At 36.2% G+C, this 16,122-nt stretch overlaps 1 protein-coding gene across 1 annotated transcript in view; it reads right to left on the bottom strand.

Moving 5' to 3' along the window:
* Nucleotides 1-16,122, bottom strand: part of LOC145665431 (uncharacterized) — a 382,683-nt gene that overhangs the window by 13,027 nt on the left and 353,534 nt on the right.

The following is a 16,122-nucleotide window of genomic DNA, read 5'->3' as shown; positions in this document are numbered from 1 at the left end:
TAGACATACTTGTTTGCGAATCGTATATTTTTAAGTGCTAACTGAATTTGTGAATAATAATTATTATTATTAAAGTTAGGTACTTGAGAACAATTTTGAGTATTAAAGTTTTTGAACACCCTGTTTGAGCATTTTGCGTAGGATGGTTCATTGGGACAATCATAATACGCTTGAGGTACGGTAGAAACTAATAAACAGATGTAAATTTTGAGTTATATATAATTTTATGTCCGAATAAGTTAACCAGGGGAAAACATGTTTTAAAACTAGAATAAGTTATTGTTTTAAACTAAGAGGAGTTATTTTCTCGACTAATCGCGGCTTAACGTCCCTTGTTAGTATAAATGCGGATTTTCATTCAAGCGTCTGTTGCGATGTGGGTGAATAACCAATTGAAAAAGTTGTTTAAGTACGATTCTACATGTAACTCAGCTTTCTGTTGGTTGCACATAGAAATCGCAAGCAACAAACGCTTACATGGAAATCCCCCAAACTGAACACATGCATCGTCTGTGAAATGTTGTATTTCCTCTTCATGGCTACGAATCCAAGATTACATAAAAAGATCAACATTGAATTCTATAGTGATAATTACAATGTGAAACACTTTATGAACATAGTCGATTTAAGGAAAATAAAAAGTATGATCACATTATATTTATTCCTTGAATATAGCCTACTGTAACCACAAACGATTTTGCAGGAGTTAACCCCCCCCCCTGAAAACAAAAGCCTCAAGCAAAGCTTACGTTAAGTTAGAAAATAATGTTTGAATGAAAGCTGCTAGGTTGGCCGAAATTTCTTGTTGGTTGATACAGTCTTTTGTTTTGTTCTATAGTAGTTAAAGAGAACTAAAACAACTCCCATCAATAATGTGACGTCACGCTGTCAGGAACAAATATTTCTCGTTCCCCTTTGCGGCCGTCAGTTTTAAATGAGAGGCATTTTCTTCCTCCATAAGAAATTGTTTGTTATCTTCTGGCTAATTAGGCGGTAAAACTCCTTTTACGCAACATTTTCGTCCAGAGCAGCATTACTTGTCAACTGTCACAGATGAGATGAGAGGTGACATCTTAAAATGCTTGAGGTCTCCCAAAGTTTATATTTCTTGTGCGCGAAACGGAAACTTCCACATTAATAGAAAATAAAGGCGTGGATTACAACTAAAATGTGCGAAATTGATTTTGTTTCTCTAGTAACCGCCTAGTCTACTAATGTCGTAAATTAGGAAGAAAAAGCGATACGTATTTAAGTTAATATATCTATTTAAGAATTGTTAATACCTTAAAACTAAGCCCACATTTTATGACAATTTTCTGTACAGATTGAAATTAGAGCTACTATTTAGAAAATTTACTGGTAAAATAAGTTAAATTACAATGAAAGATTGAAGATATGCAGGCTCATTGGTACAGTTCTCACCACTGGTGACAGAGCTCCCTGGTTCGATCCCAGTCCGCAAGTGAGTTTGTGATGGATTACATCATGTTGCTGGGTTTTCTTGAGATTCTCCCGTTTCTTCCCACATTCTCATTCCAATCCTTTCGTGCTAATTAACTTTCGTAAGAAAGAGTAAAATTTAAGCAATTTATTTAAGTAGGTACCGGACATTTGTCTCGTGTATCAACATAGAAACAACTTTAAAAAGTGTGTTTTTGTTATTAGGATACTATTCAGTATAAGGAAACAATGCTCGGTGAAGAGTAGGCTTATATGTATAGTAGGTAAATTTGTACCGGTACACTGACAGCGAATATCACCCGATCCTGAGCTTTCGGCGCCCTAACCCTCAATGCTATTCACCGATCTTTTCTCACCAACGTTCCCTGTAGCTCAAAGTACTCCCCGCTGGCTTATTAAACAAAACACCCTTGTGGAATAACACCTATATAAAAGTAAACAGTAAACGCTAGAATACGTACACATTCCCAATAGGCTACATAGCCACTTTGTCTTTCTCAAAGCCTGTTATGGTAGTGTTATAACATTGTTCAATAGTTCCTCATCTCACAAGTAAACCTTACATTTGGGTGAATCGAGTTGCTGAGTGAGACATATATGAGAAAGTAGTACTAAATGTGGTCAGTATTTCAATGAAGTTGTAGGTGCGAAGCTCCAGGGGTTTAGGAGATACAGCTACCAGAACATCACATGGAAGTACAGAATAGTCTTCATACAGTTGGAGATAAAAGCCCTGTAAGACCTCTTGTAACGACAAAAGGTGAATAACATACATATGGGTATATATTAGGAGTAGGGGGAAGTCATATAGTAAGGGTATACCTGACAGCGGCCATCTTGAAATCCACCATTTTGAATTAAGGTTAAGTTTTTAAAATAGGAATAGGGTCATGTGATACATGATTTAAGGCGCAAATTTAATCAGAAGAACAATTAATTTGGTGTTAATTTTGATTTACGCGCAATTGGTAAAAAGTTACAGGGAAATTAAATATTGTTGCAGCATATGTATTAGTCCTTTACCCCACCTTGTAAATTTTATGTTAATGATAATAATTAAATAAAAAGCAGGTTGATAAATATTAGGTCTATGGTAAGAGTTGCCTTGATGGCGGCCATGTTCAAATCCGCCATTTTGAATCAGACAAAAGTTTTAAACAAAACGCATAACATTGACACCTTATTAATAGCAAATTTTACCATAATCCAACGGTATAACCATTTTTGCTTTATCATTAACCAGCATTTGTTATCGTATAAACAAGTTGCTAATTTAAGGAAAAATGACCAAAGTGGAATTGAGTCATAATTGAACTTGGGTATTTCTTCCAGAAAAGTCCTCAATTAGTACAATCAATATGTAGTTCAGAAAAGAGTGCATTACTTGCACAAATGCTCTGTTTACAGTGAGCACACCTGACAAAGTCAATCGAGTTACACTTGACACATTTGTCGTTAACAATTCTGTCAAAGCAGTAGTCGTAAGGAACGATCCATTTAATTTTGTGCTGGTTAACATTGTACTTCTGATTAAATTTGCGCCTTAAATCATGTATCACATGATCCTATATCTATTTTAAAAAGTTAACCTTAATTCAAAATGGCGGATTTCAAGATGGCCGCCGTCAGGTATACCCTTACTATATGACTTCCCCCTAGTCCTAATATGTACCCATATATTTGTTATTCACCTTTTGTCGTTACAAGAGGCCTTACAGAGCTTTTACCTCCAACTGTATGAAGACTATTCTGTACTTCCATGTGATGTTCTGGTAGCTGTATCTCCTAAGCCCCTGGAGCTTCGCACCTACAACTTCACTGAAATACTGACCACATTTAGTACTACTTTCTCATATGTGTCTCAGTCAGCAACTCGATTCACCCAAACGTAAGGTTTACTTGTCAGTTATTTTCTCAAAAATCTAATTCAGAAGAAAATAATTAAACTAAAATTTAAAAGTGTCACTTATACGCAATTTCTCGCCTTTGATTGTCTCAAAAATGGATCTTCTCGTTTTATTTATTACATCCCTAGTATACAGGGTGTTTCAAAACAGCACCGACAATTTGGGAGGTGATTTCTGACATCAAGATAAGACAAAACGTATAGACCAACCTGGGTGCAAAAATGATTCCTTTCTAAGTTATGGGCTGCCGAAAACATGAAAAAATGACATTTAAAGGTCCATAGCTCCAAAATTAGGGAATTTACAGTAGTCGGATCCAGACTTCACTTAGGAACTAATGTGCGCTTTATTCAAAAATAAATGTTTCACAATCCTAACCTACTCACGCAACAATTTTTATAGAGGGAATTTGGGTACGGGCATATAATCTGAAGTGCTCACCAACTATCTCAATAAAATTTGTTGCGGAAGTACCGCATGATTCTGAAACTTGGATATTTGGATAGGACACATACTAGTTCTTAAGTGAAGTCTTGACCCGATTACCTTAGGTCACATAGTTTGGGAGTTGGGGGATTACCTTTAAAATTCATTTTTTTCGGCAGCTGATAACTCCGAAAGGAAGCATTTGTGCACTCAGGTTGGTGTATACGTTTTGCCTTATCTTGATGTCAGGAATCACCTCCCAAACTTCGTCGATGTTGTTTTGAAACACCTTGCATGGGCAACTCTGGCACTAACTTGCAATTAGGTTTCTTATTTTTCTTTCATTAGTGTGATGTATGTGTGTGTGTGTGTGTGTGTGTGTGTGTGTGTGTGTGTGTGTTGATATGGTCTTTTGTTTTGTTGTGTAGTATAGGTCAATTGTTTATATGGGGCCAACTCCCTATGACCAACCAAAGGTCACCAAAAGTCATACCGTTACGTGGACTATCCTCATTTGCCGTAGCCCACTATAACACACAGCTATTTTTTGTATGCCAAGTTTGAACCAGTGTGGCCTTTGGTGACCTCTAGAGGGCAGGGTTGGGTAAGTTACTTGTAAAAATGTAACGCGTTACAAGTTACTTTACTTTCTCTTAAAATCTAACGCGTTACTAACGCGTTACTTGTCCCAAAAAAGTAACTGTTACTTTACTTCGAAAGTAACGCGTTACTTTTAGGTTCGAAACTTTGAATATGTGAAAAAATCTTATTACTTCAATTTTCCGTACTACTATTACTACCGCTATTATTATTATTATTATTATTATTATTATTATTATTATTATTATTATTATTATTATTATTATTATTACACGTTCTAAATCGGTTTATGTAAATGCAAGGACAAATTTTTACTTGACAGCTACAGTATATGAACAGTTTCATATAATGCAACATTGACTAAAATGCCATACTGCGTTACTCGTAGGGATGGGCACGAGCGAGTTCGAGCGAGTTTTCTTTGAAATTCGATTCGACTAGAAGCAGACATCTTTGAGCTCGACCCGAGAACTCGGCTCGAAAATTTTCTCCAACTCGACTCGAATTCGGATCGAGTTTCGAGTCGAGTCCAGTCAAATCCGGTGTGTAGTTTCGAGTACTCTCTTCAAGTACCTTACATAGGCAGTATAATTATTATCAATGATACTACTACTACTACGTGTATAAACATGAAAGATAGGCGGTTTGTATTTGAATACTAAAAAAACTAGTTGATTGCCAACCTCAGTAGTCTTGAAGTCTAGGAGTCAAGGACATTGTTCACGAGCTTCTGAACTTGGGTTGAGGGTTTAGGTTGAATATTCGGGCACAAGCATTGTTAAAAGTTATAGGCCAATAAAACTGCTCGGGCCGGGTTTAGAATTGTCAACGACTCGAGCAGCTTGGCTCACAGCTCATTCACTATCGACCCGAACCGAAAAGTAAGCCAATCCAATAGTTCACCCAAACGAGACGGCTAAAGCCCTCGACTCAGTTGAGCCGAACCGAGCAGATGGCTCATCCCAATCAAACCAGCTCGAGCCGATTCACCTCAAGCAAGCCAGCTCGAGCCATCGGCTCAGTTGAGCCGAGCCGAGGTGAGCTTGTTATAAAAAATCTCTTGTGGTCTCGCTATCGAGACGAGACGAGATGCGAGCAGTGTCCCCTCTCGTAAGCAACACTAAAAAAAACATGAAATATTTAGTTTTACGTCCCACGATTATGCCGGTTAGGCTAAAGGAGACGGTGATGATGAGAAAGTAACACTAAAAGTATTCCATATTACTGCTTAGCTTACATTTTTCATGGCTTTCGCTTTCCAGTGTAATCAGGCCATGATTTCAAAACGAGTTAAAGCAAGCTGAACGAGCGAGCCATTTATCAAACTCGACTCGACTCGAAACTCGACGCCAGAAACAGTGAATCGGCCCGGAACTCGACTCGAGAATATTACCTTTGACTCGACTCGAAACTCGACTTGAATTCGAGTTGAGTTTTAGCTTGCCTCCTGCCCATCCCTATCCGTTAGAAAAAAATGTCTGCTTATTATTATTCTGCTAAACTAATTATATAATAATAACAATGTTGTTATGTAAAATTTAAAATACAAAATATAGGGAAGCATTACACTACAACTAAAAAAAAAAAAAAAAGTGAGAACACATGAACTATGGGTGAATCAAAACTTGTCAGTAATTCTAAAATCGATACATGCTCTTTAAAGCTAGTTGTTCCAAACTCTATAATCAACGGAACTTTAGGATACGCAAACTCATCTAAAATAACTCTAATATTACATACCATCAAGGGCGCCCATGTTGTGGTTTCCAGGGGGGGGAGTATAAGCGACATTTCAAACATAGTCTCAAATTTTGCGGTAACTATTCTAAAATATCTATTGGGTTTTCGATCTTCCGAAGCACAATTTCCTCTAAAGGGGGAGGGCAAGCGCCCCACCTTGCTTTCCCTGATGGGCGCCCTTGCATACCATCATCATTACATCAATAAAGTAGGCCTGCGAATCAGAACACAGTTTATTCATATTAACCCCTAGTTGTTGATAAGTATTTCCCGCAGGGGCACCACTTTACTTTTAAATTCTGTCCACCATCATCTTCAGCTTTGAATAAAAAGTATTCTTTCAAATGTTCGAACGATAAAATATTTTCTTCTCCATCTTTACAAAAACAACACCAATCCAAGTAAAATAGACTATCTGTACCATTGCACTCGTAGTTCACTCACTGAATGTATTGATTTGGAGCTGTCAAAATCTACGACAAAATCTTCCAGGTGCTTGCAATCGGTACACATGATTTCCCTGAGGCTGTCCTCATTTTCCAAAAACAGCAAGTGGTACTATGATCTTATTTGTTTCTTTGATCGTATTTGTTTGTGTGTCGGTGACTGTCGTTCACTAACATACGTAGTTCATGATCCATAGTTCCATTCTGAGAAATTCACTTACAGGAAAGAAACATTTGTTTCCGAAAAAAAATACACATATATTGTAGTTACTCATTCGAAATGTAACGCGAAAAAAGTAACGCAAACCAGGTACGTTACTTAAAAATTTGTAACGCGTTACCGTTACAGTTACTTTGGAAAAAATGTAACGCGTTACTAGGAAACGTTACTTAAAAAGTAACGTGTTACAAGTAACGCGTTACTTGTGTTACTTCCTAAGACTGCTAGAGGGCACAGGGTTGGTCACAGGAAGTTGACCCATGTAAACAACTTCCCGGGAGGTCCTCAGCTACAACACACCCAAAAATCTGCCAAATCGGACAGACGAGGAAATGCAATGTTACTTGTATGGTGTGACCTTTGGTGACGTCTGGAGATCACATGGTTGATCATAGGGAGTTGGTCCCATATAAACAATTGACCAAGGGGTCCTCAGGTACAACATATCAAACAATCACTCAAATCGGACAGACGAGGAAATGCAATGCTTTTTGTACGGTGTCCTTTTGGCCAGGATATAACGGGTAAATGAAGTGAGTTCGTTGATGAAGCTGATCCATCTACTAAAAGTAATAGAAATCAACCGTTTCTGATTCCTCCGTTTATCAATATAAAACAGAAAGAGTAATTCATAGTGAGAAGGGTTTTCTTGCAATCGATTAACTCTTTTTTAACAATATCCTTGATTTCCATTATTAACTCTTAACTCTCTACTAAAACCGGAAGAGGTAGAAATCTACTACCTCTTTCGGTTTCAATACAAATTGAAAAAAGTTCACGTCACACATTCCAATCTCCTGCATGTGATATACGCATGATTTTGCTATCTGGTATTTGATAAAGTTTATAATGATTTTCTTTTATTAAAATTCGGCCGGATAATTGGCAGTATACTGTATTTAGTAATTTTTAGCTTTTTTGTTTTACAGAAATTGGTACTTTCCATTTTTCAATAACTTTTGTAAAATAATTGTTGGATCGTAGATTAAGCAAATTCCAACACATATTTTTTTCCAACTTAAGGCGCATAAACAGAAATACCAAGCTGTTCAAGCAATGTTATTAAATAAAGTTAGTCACTTATAATCAGGGCCGTGTCGTGGAAGGGGAGGAGAGGGGAGACGGCCCCGGGCGCCGACTTAAGAGGGGCGAAAAATTGGGGAGAAAAAGGGAAAAAGATACGAAAAATTGTTTGGAATATATGTACGTGGGCGCCGTCGTATACTCTCGCCCCGGGCGCTGATTTTCCATGACACGGCCTAGCTTATAATAATTATTTCTTTTTGTATCATCTTATCCGACTTACATAAATACACATTAAATAAAGTTTATAAATCCGCTATCACTCATAAGCTTGGTCTGTTTCAACTTACAGCACACATACTCTTATTTACATTATACATAGGTATAAATACGAGTAATTTCCTTGTCAACCGCTCCGCTTACATTAATCATATTTTCTAGTCCGTGTGTCTATCTTTGAAGTTTAGCACCATGGTTATACGAGGCGTGGCCTTAAGTTTAAAAATGGAATCCAAATCTTGACATACTAAAGATAATACAAAATGTTACCACTTCTCTATTGCTTGCTTTTCATAAGTGAAAGGAGATAATGAAATGCAACTTATCACAATCATTGATAATGTTATCTACAACAGAAAACATGAACTTGAAGAATTTTCAGTGTTGCCAGAATAACATTTCTGCAAAATCTAAGTTAAGGTAGCGACTAGAGGAACGAACTGGAGGAACTAGAGGAACGACTGCATTTGTTTATGTATCATGTTGTTTTGGAATCCTGTGAACTACTTTACAACGTTATTATTATTATTATTATTATTATTATTATTATTATTATTATTATTATTATTATTATTATTATTATTATTATTATTATTATTATTTAATGTTAATAACTGTATTACAACTTAAATACAACTATTATTTAAAGAGTAGTTCGCGGAATTCCAAGACATGATACGTGATCAAATGCAGTTAAGATCGTTCCTCTAGTCACTGCTTTAACTTCGATTTGGAGGAAATATTATTCTGGCAACACTGTAATTTCTATAGAATACAACACTGAAAATTCTTCATATTTTTTTTATATAGAATAACATTATGTATGATTGTGGTAAGTTGCATTTCATTATCTCCTTTCACTTATGAAAAACAAGCAAAAGAAAAATGGTAAATTTTGTATTATTTTTAGTATATCAGGCCCTTAACTGTCAATGCTCTCCAACCTGCAATCAAACCCGACACCGTCTGCACGAAAGGCGCATGCGTGTTAGCCATTAGACAAGCAGGGATGATTAACAATAAATCATTGTTCATGTTAATATTAACCTTATATATGGTGCAACATTTGCAAATGACTCGTAATCTCACTGAAAAATCAAAAGCTTGTTATCCCATAAAAAAAAAAAAAAACATTTTAGTGAGTTGTATTAAGTAGTTCTTTCAACTTAATTTTTAAAAAAAAAAAAAAGAAGAAAGAAAGAAAGGAATGATTAAGACACCGCAAAATGACTTCTGAAAACGAAAAATAATCTTATCTTCCTTTTCTAGTTCACCATTTAGAATCGGGGATGAGGGACAAGCAAAGTAGAACAGTGCAAATATCCAGTTGAAAAATTGAGACCATATTTTATACTGTTAATTTGAACGAACTTCCAACTCATATTCTCTTCTTTTCCTTTACTCTTTGCATGCCCTTTCTCCCAATTCCTTCCGTAGCTAGAAAAGGAGAGCTAAAAAGAAGAAGAGATCTAAGGAGGATAAAGCGGGGGAAGGGAATAAGAGACAGACAGCGAGAAGCCCAGAAGAAGAGAATGGAGAAATAGAATCTTACTAAAGGGTTAATTGTTTCCATTACCCCAAGTGCTTTATCTTCATCTTGCACGGGTATAAATCCCATTCTCAGGGGATTGTACTACACGAGGGGGAAGGTACGAAACGGAATATAGGCTATTTTCGCAAAACCAAGAGAATAGACTTGGTTGAAAATGGAGATTCCATAAGCGATGGGAGAAATAGAGATGAACTGTTGTTAACGACTGGAACAAAACGCTTACATTTTTCAGAAGACTTTTACATTCAAGCGAATGAATAAATTCAATTTATAAAAAAAAGTACATTAAGACACTTGAACACCTACCTCTGTTTCTAAAAGCTACATATTCTTATCAATAAGTATGCAAGGTATCATTTAAAAAATGTTCTCAATCTCATGATGACATTTAAGTGTTTGAAAGTACAGTATCAACACGGATACATTTACATTTCGATTCTATAGGAGGCTCAATTAGGAGCTTCTACAAGACAACATGAGACAGAACTTTTCGAGTTGAAAGAGATATCAGTTACTACCAGAACAGATATCACTTTCAATTCTTTTTTCTAAAGCAGTGGTCGCCAAACGTATGAACTTCTGAGGCACCGTATAATTTTTAAATCCTACTATAAGATACCAACTACAAGAAATATCAACTACTTTTTTAATATTACGCTTGTTTATTGCCTATAAACTTATATTTCTAGTAAATAGGAAGCCAAACTATCCAATTTATCAAATGTCTAATATACACACGAAAAACATAGCAAATGTCTAATATACACACGAAAAACATAGCAAATGTCTAATATACACACGAAAAACATAGCAAATGTCTAATATACACACGAAAAACATAGCAAATGTCTAATATACACACGAAAAATATAGCAAATGTCCAATATACACACGAAAAACATAGCAAATGTCTAATATACACACGAAAAACATAGCGTTCAAAACCTCACACGTGTACAATCAACTGTGAGATGAGGCGGTTGCGCGGGAGAAACAAGTAGCTGTTGTCATCAGCGCCCTCTGTCGTTAGTGATAGCTCAGTGAAGGAATCACGGTTAGCCAACCGGATCGTTAACGCAATCTGCCGGAAACGTCCCCGCAAGCTACTAGTAGCTCGCGACCGACGGTTTGGCGGTCACTGCTATAAAGCAGTCCAAGCCCAACGGCTTAGTAATAGAGCAGTCGCTTCTGGTAGGGAGGGTCTTGCATTCAATCCCAGATCATGTGACTTTATGGTAGACAACATCTTTTCCGTGGGTTTCCATAGAGATATTATATTTCTTCTTAGATTCTCATTTTATAATTCCTTCGTTAACAGTCCGTTTCTTTTATTCCCAACGTAAAGGTTTTCATTTCAATCCTATTCGACACTTTCATGAAACATACGTTGGGACTCACCGACAAAGATATTCCTTATTTTGAGTTCATTGCTCAGTTCCGAAGTCTTCTGTTGTGCTAATCAGCGTAATCACTCACGTGAAACCATGAACCTCATCAGTGATTAAAGAGAAGACGAAAAGAAAAGTATTGATAAATCTAATAAACCTTCGTGCACGTTATTTTCGAATCAATTATCGAACTGAGCACGTATATCGGGAGATAGAAGTCTTCAATAGTTAGAGACTATTTTTTAATTTGGAACACTGAGAGAAAAGTCATGTAATTGTGATTTAGAAATTTAAAAAAAAAAACTCAAACCGAAAATAGGTTTGTTTATGACACAAGGCGAGACAATTTTCAAGAGATATGAAACAAGACAGATATCTTTCCATAGAGACAGATACACTTTCTGAGACACTGAAGGCCTTGCGTGGGGTTATGGTTCGATTTCCTGTCAAATAAATTTGTGGTGGACAACATCATGCTAGTGGGTTTCCTCGGGGTACTCCCGTTTCCTCCCACTTTCTCATTCCATGTATTCATCTCTTATCATTCACTTGCTTTAATCATCATCCCCCTTAGCCTAACGGGTATAATTGTGGGATCTTTAATTCAAATATTTCACTTCATTTACAAGACAGTCTCAACTTTTTGTCTTGTAGGCAGCCTTAATTGAATTTTTAAGCGAATTTGCACGTTTCAATCCCTTACATGGTAAAAAAAAAAAAAAGTTATTTCTGAACTCCCGCCTGTCCATTCTCATTCATACAGAGGCCATACTCTTCAACGCATTCGCACTAATTTTTCACCGTAACATTTCTATAAACTTTTCACAACGGAAAAGGTTTAATTTTATACTATTTCTCCTCCTTTCACCCAAAATAAAGGTTGTACTTTCAACGGTGAAAATAGAAGATTGCGAGTTTCTTAACAGAAAGAAAAGTAATATACCCTCGGGGATGAGATTTTGAGACTTGTTTCTATGTATCTGTATGTATGAAAGTACTTACGCAATTTTGTTCATATTTTACCGGAATAATAAATATTTCATTAACAATCTTACAGCGTAGAATGCTCGTTTGTCTAGCAAATATTCACAAGATGTAGTTTATTATTGGAAGTAACTTCTTTTTTAAGATAATTATCTCAAAAACAGCTGAATAGATATGTTCATATTTCATAAGTAAATGTAGTTCATTAATAACTGTATGGAATAGTCACGTCTCTTGAAACATTCATGAAGGGTACTTTACAGGTTGAACATGCTTTTAGTTTCAAACGACAATAGAAGAAACGAATCGTGTGATCGTAGAAATATTATAACCTGAGATTTCCTCTGATTTATGACCTATGCATACCTAAAAAGGGGTAGTTGGTTTCCATCTAACTCTTTTGTTCCTATATACAGGTGACTGAGCCAACAATGTTCAATGTTTAGAGACTATATAAAACAAATTTAACGTTTCTCCATGTTTTTTTTTATTTTTTTAATTTTTACCTTAGACAATAATATAAGAATCGTTTTCTGGAGAAACCACGATTTTCTCAAAAATGACTTTTATGATTTCGTTAGTATTTCACAAATTCTTCAACATGGCGTTCAACGGGAATAATGGTCCAAAGATAAGACATACCTGAATCAGCTCAAACTCCCTCATTCAGCTCAAAATGTTATAGGCAGGGACGAATGGAGAGAGTGGGTCCTTGAAATCCCGACTTTTCTGTATATTTAGTCTAATTTTAGGAGCAATTTTACAAATTTTAATATCAATCTTCATATTGATTTTGGACCTCCCCGAACCTCCTTCCGAAATAAATTCCTGCGTAAGTCCCTGGTTATGAGTAAATCTAAATCCTTATGCGTAGATTTCAAATAAGTTTAGAAAAACTTTTTTTTTTTTTTTGTAATTTAGCACGCTGCTCCGAAAATTACAAACTCTCTGTGTAAGCAGGAGGGCGCGGTTGCTCAGTGGTAGAGCGTTTACCTCCGGTGTTTGGGGTCCCTGGTTCGATCCCAGTTCGCGCCATGTGGACTTTGTGGTGGACAAACATCGTAGTCGTGGGTTTTCTCGGGGTTCTCCCGTTTCCTCCCACTTTCTTCATTCCACCATTTCACTCATCTCTCATCATCAACGTATCCTTTAGCCTAACCGGCATAACCGTGGACGTAAAACTTAAAGATTTCATTTTTTTCTCTGTGTAAGCCTTGAATTACCTGAGTCACAATCCTCTTTGCTTTTCTTTTTATCCTAAAGCACAATACGGAAGCTATCAATATTACATCAGGCACTTATTTTTTTATTTTTTATTTTTTATTTTATTTTATTTTATTTTATTTTATTTTATTTTATTTTATTTTATTTTTTAAAATTTTTTTTGTTGATCCCACACACACACACACACACATTCATAAAATAAACTCAATAACATACTCGTAGTTGTAATCGAAATTGTCTTTTTTGTGTAGCAACAAGTATCAACGGTATGAACGTCCTTCTCTCTGTTAAGAATAACAACTCAACATGGCAGCTTCTGCCACATTCCGTCCGTTTTCTTATGAAGTGCGCATTTTCACCCGTGTCGCATATTCGTCGCAACGCATGTAATATACGGAAGACTGTTAGATGTCAGACATCCTGCAACGGCATGATGTAACATCTAAGGGCAGTGCGTATGTAGCATATGATAATGTATGCTCCATACTGATTTCTGTAGTAAACACAAGGATTCCGTATATTTGGACTCTAATGGATTTTTCAAAGTGTAACAGTTGTTTAGTACCTGTACATTTTATATTTTGTTCATATATATAATCAATATTATCGTGATTATATAATCGTGTGACAATCAAGAGCAAAATGGGATTTTTTTCTAGAGATGGGATTTTATAACGTTTGTTTGATTCTGACACCATTGGCAGGGTGGGTTGTATTATGTATTGGGGTCAATGCAGATTCAGCGCACTGTTATCCAATTTATTCGCGCAGTCTTCAAATATCTTTCGTGGAGCATCAACATCTCTTACAGCTCCCATACCTGTGACAAGGAAGTTCAGAACACCGTCAAACAATGGATCCATCAGCAACTGACGGGTTTCTACACTGAAACCTTCCACTTCTTCCCTACACATTGAGGTCTGTGCATCAATATCAATGGCAAATAGGCTTTGTATGTAGGTGTTATGTTACACATAAACAATTCTCACATATTCTAAAGAAGTGTATTTTGTAATAAAATATACTTTAGATAGAAACATACTCTCCTTTCCATGTAGACATGCGTTACACATTCCTCTGAATTGTATATAAACTCAAGGCGTGACTTATACGGGTGAGTCTTATAGGGTGTTTAGAGATACAATCTCAACATTGAACTCGCTAGGACTGAGCAAAATCCTGAAATCAGTCACGTGATCGGTCGTGGAATTGATATGTGAAATTCGTCCTGTCAATCCCTGTCAAACCATCTAATCTAATTTCCCATTTCCCTTCCGCACTAAGAAAAAAAACGTTCTCCGGACAGCGGTATATTGTACAAATATACGGAATCCTCTTGCTTACTAGAGACATCAGTATCTATAGAGCATACGTTATCCATATGCTACATAGGCATAGCTCTTAAATGTTAGATCATGCCGTTGCTGGATGTCTGGTATCTAACAGTCTTCCTTATAGTACATACAGATATGTGTGTTACCTTCGTTAACTATATGTTCTATACGTCCATTTATATGTGAGATCCTGACCGCCTGTATGGTTTGATACGAAAAGTACGTAAAGGTGAAACACTTATACGGAAAGTATTATAAAACATGCGTTTTCAGTTATACGTCTGCTGCACGTTAAGTCCAAAAACTACAGTAATTACGCATGTTGCCTACTTTTTAAGTACGCCACTTACATTTTTTTTTCTCAGTGCAGGTCCTTCTAATGCAAAGTAACAATATTGTCCATTTATGGAAGTAAGTTAATGTTTCATTGATGATAATTTTTCCTTTAAGAGCGGGGAAAAAGACAACGAAACGCAGTCTTTTGACTTAAAAATATACTCTATATCTGTCTGAATGTGTCTGAACAAGGTATGACTCGTGTATTATTTTCTACAAGAATCTCCAGGGAATACGAGACCTATTGTAGTTATAAAGAAAATAGTAACATAGAAACACAATGTTCCAACAAAAATTCGACAGAAAAAAAATATACAAAAACGTGACTTGCTTTTTATTTTAACCCTTTCTGGAATTTCTCTGCAACGAATTGAATGTAACAGATGTTCTCGACATAACGACCCTTACCATGAAAGACAAGGGAATTGGTGTTGCGGGTAATCTAGAAACAAGGATAAACTGAAAGGGAGAGTTAGGTTGGGATGAGTGGGATGGGGGAGTTCAAGTGGTGAAATTTATAATATGTCGTTTTCCTCAACCTCTTTTCAGTGGTTAAGGAAATACGGATGTAGTTTTTTTTTAAAAAGGAACGATAGATTTTTTTCGTTATTGAAATTTGGGTAACAGATGGCTGCGGTCAGTACGATCATTTGTCAAATTCCTGTGTACTGTTCTCCTGTATTTTGCGATAGTCCTTTTGGCTGTAGCAGTACAGTAGTTAAATGAAAATCAAAATAACTTGCTGCTGTTATATATAACACTATTACTCACACATATTAACTTTGTTATTGGATAAATTTTTAGTTTCATTTTTTTGTTCGTTTCTAATAAAATTATATGCTGTCGAACAGTCAGTGAAGTTTTCGATCACATGATTTTGGATTCGATTCCTAAGGTGAGTGTGGGAATGAGCCTGAACTTTGTCTGTTGACTCATCATTGTGATTCAGTTTGAGGAGTTAATACATTTAAATTTAAATGTACTGGACTCCAGACACGAAAGCCAAAATAAACAAGCTGTTCTAACATGAAATTACAGAAAAGTCGGGATTTCGGGGGAGGGAGGAAGCTCCGGATCCCAAGAACCCACCCCTAGACTACGTCGCTGAGTCTGTTAGTGTAGGGGTTACGGAAGACACATTTGGAAAAAGAATAACCTCAAAATTCTAAATTTCACACTGAATAAAATGGCTCTACTTTTAA

The sequence above is a fragment of the Thermobia domestica genome, chromosome 11 (assembly GCF_964235325.1).
Source record: "Thermobia domestica chromosome 11, izTheDome1.hap1.1, whole genome shotgun sequence".
In the NCBI taxonomy this organism is placed as follows: domain Eukaryota; kingdom Metazoa; phylum Arthropoda; class Insecta; order Zygentoma; family Lepismatidae; genus Thermobia; species Thermobia domestica.
Note: the sequence above shows the minus strand (reverse complement) of the source record. Positions and strands in the feature narration are given on the sequence as shown.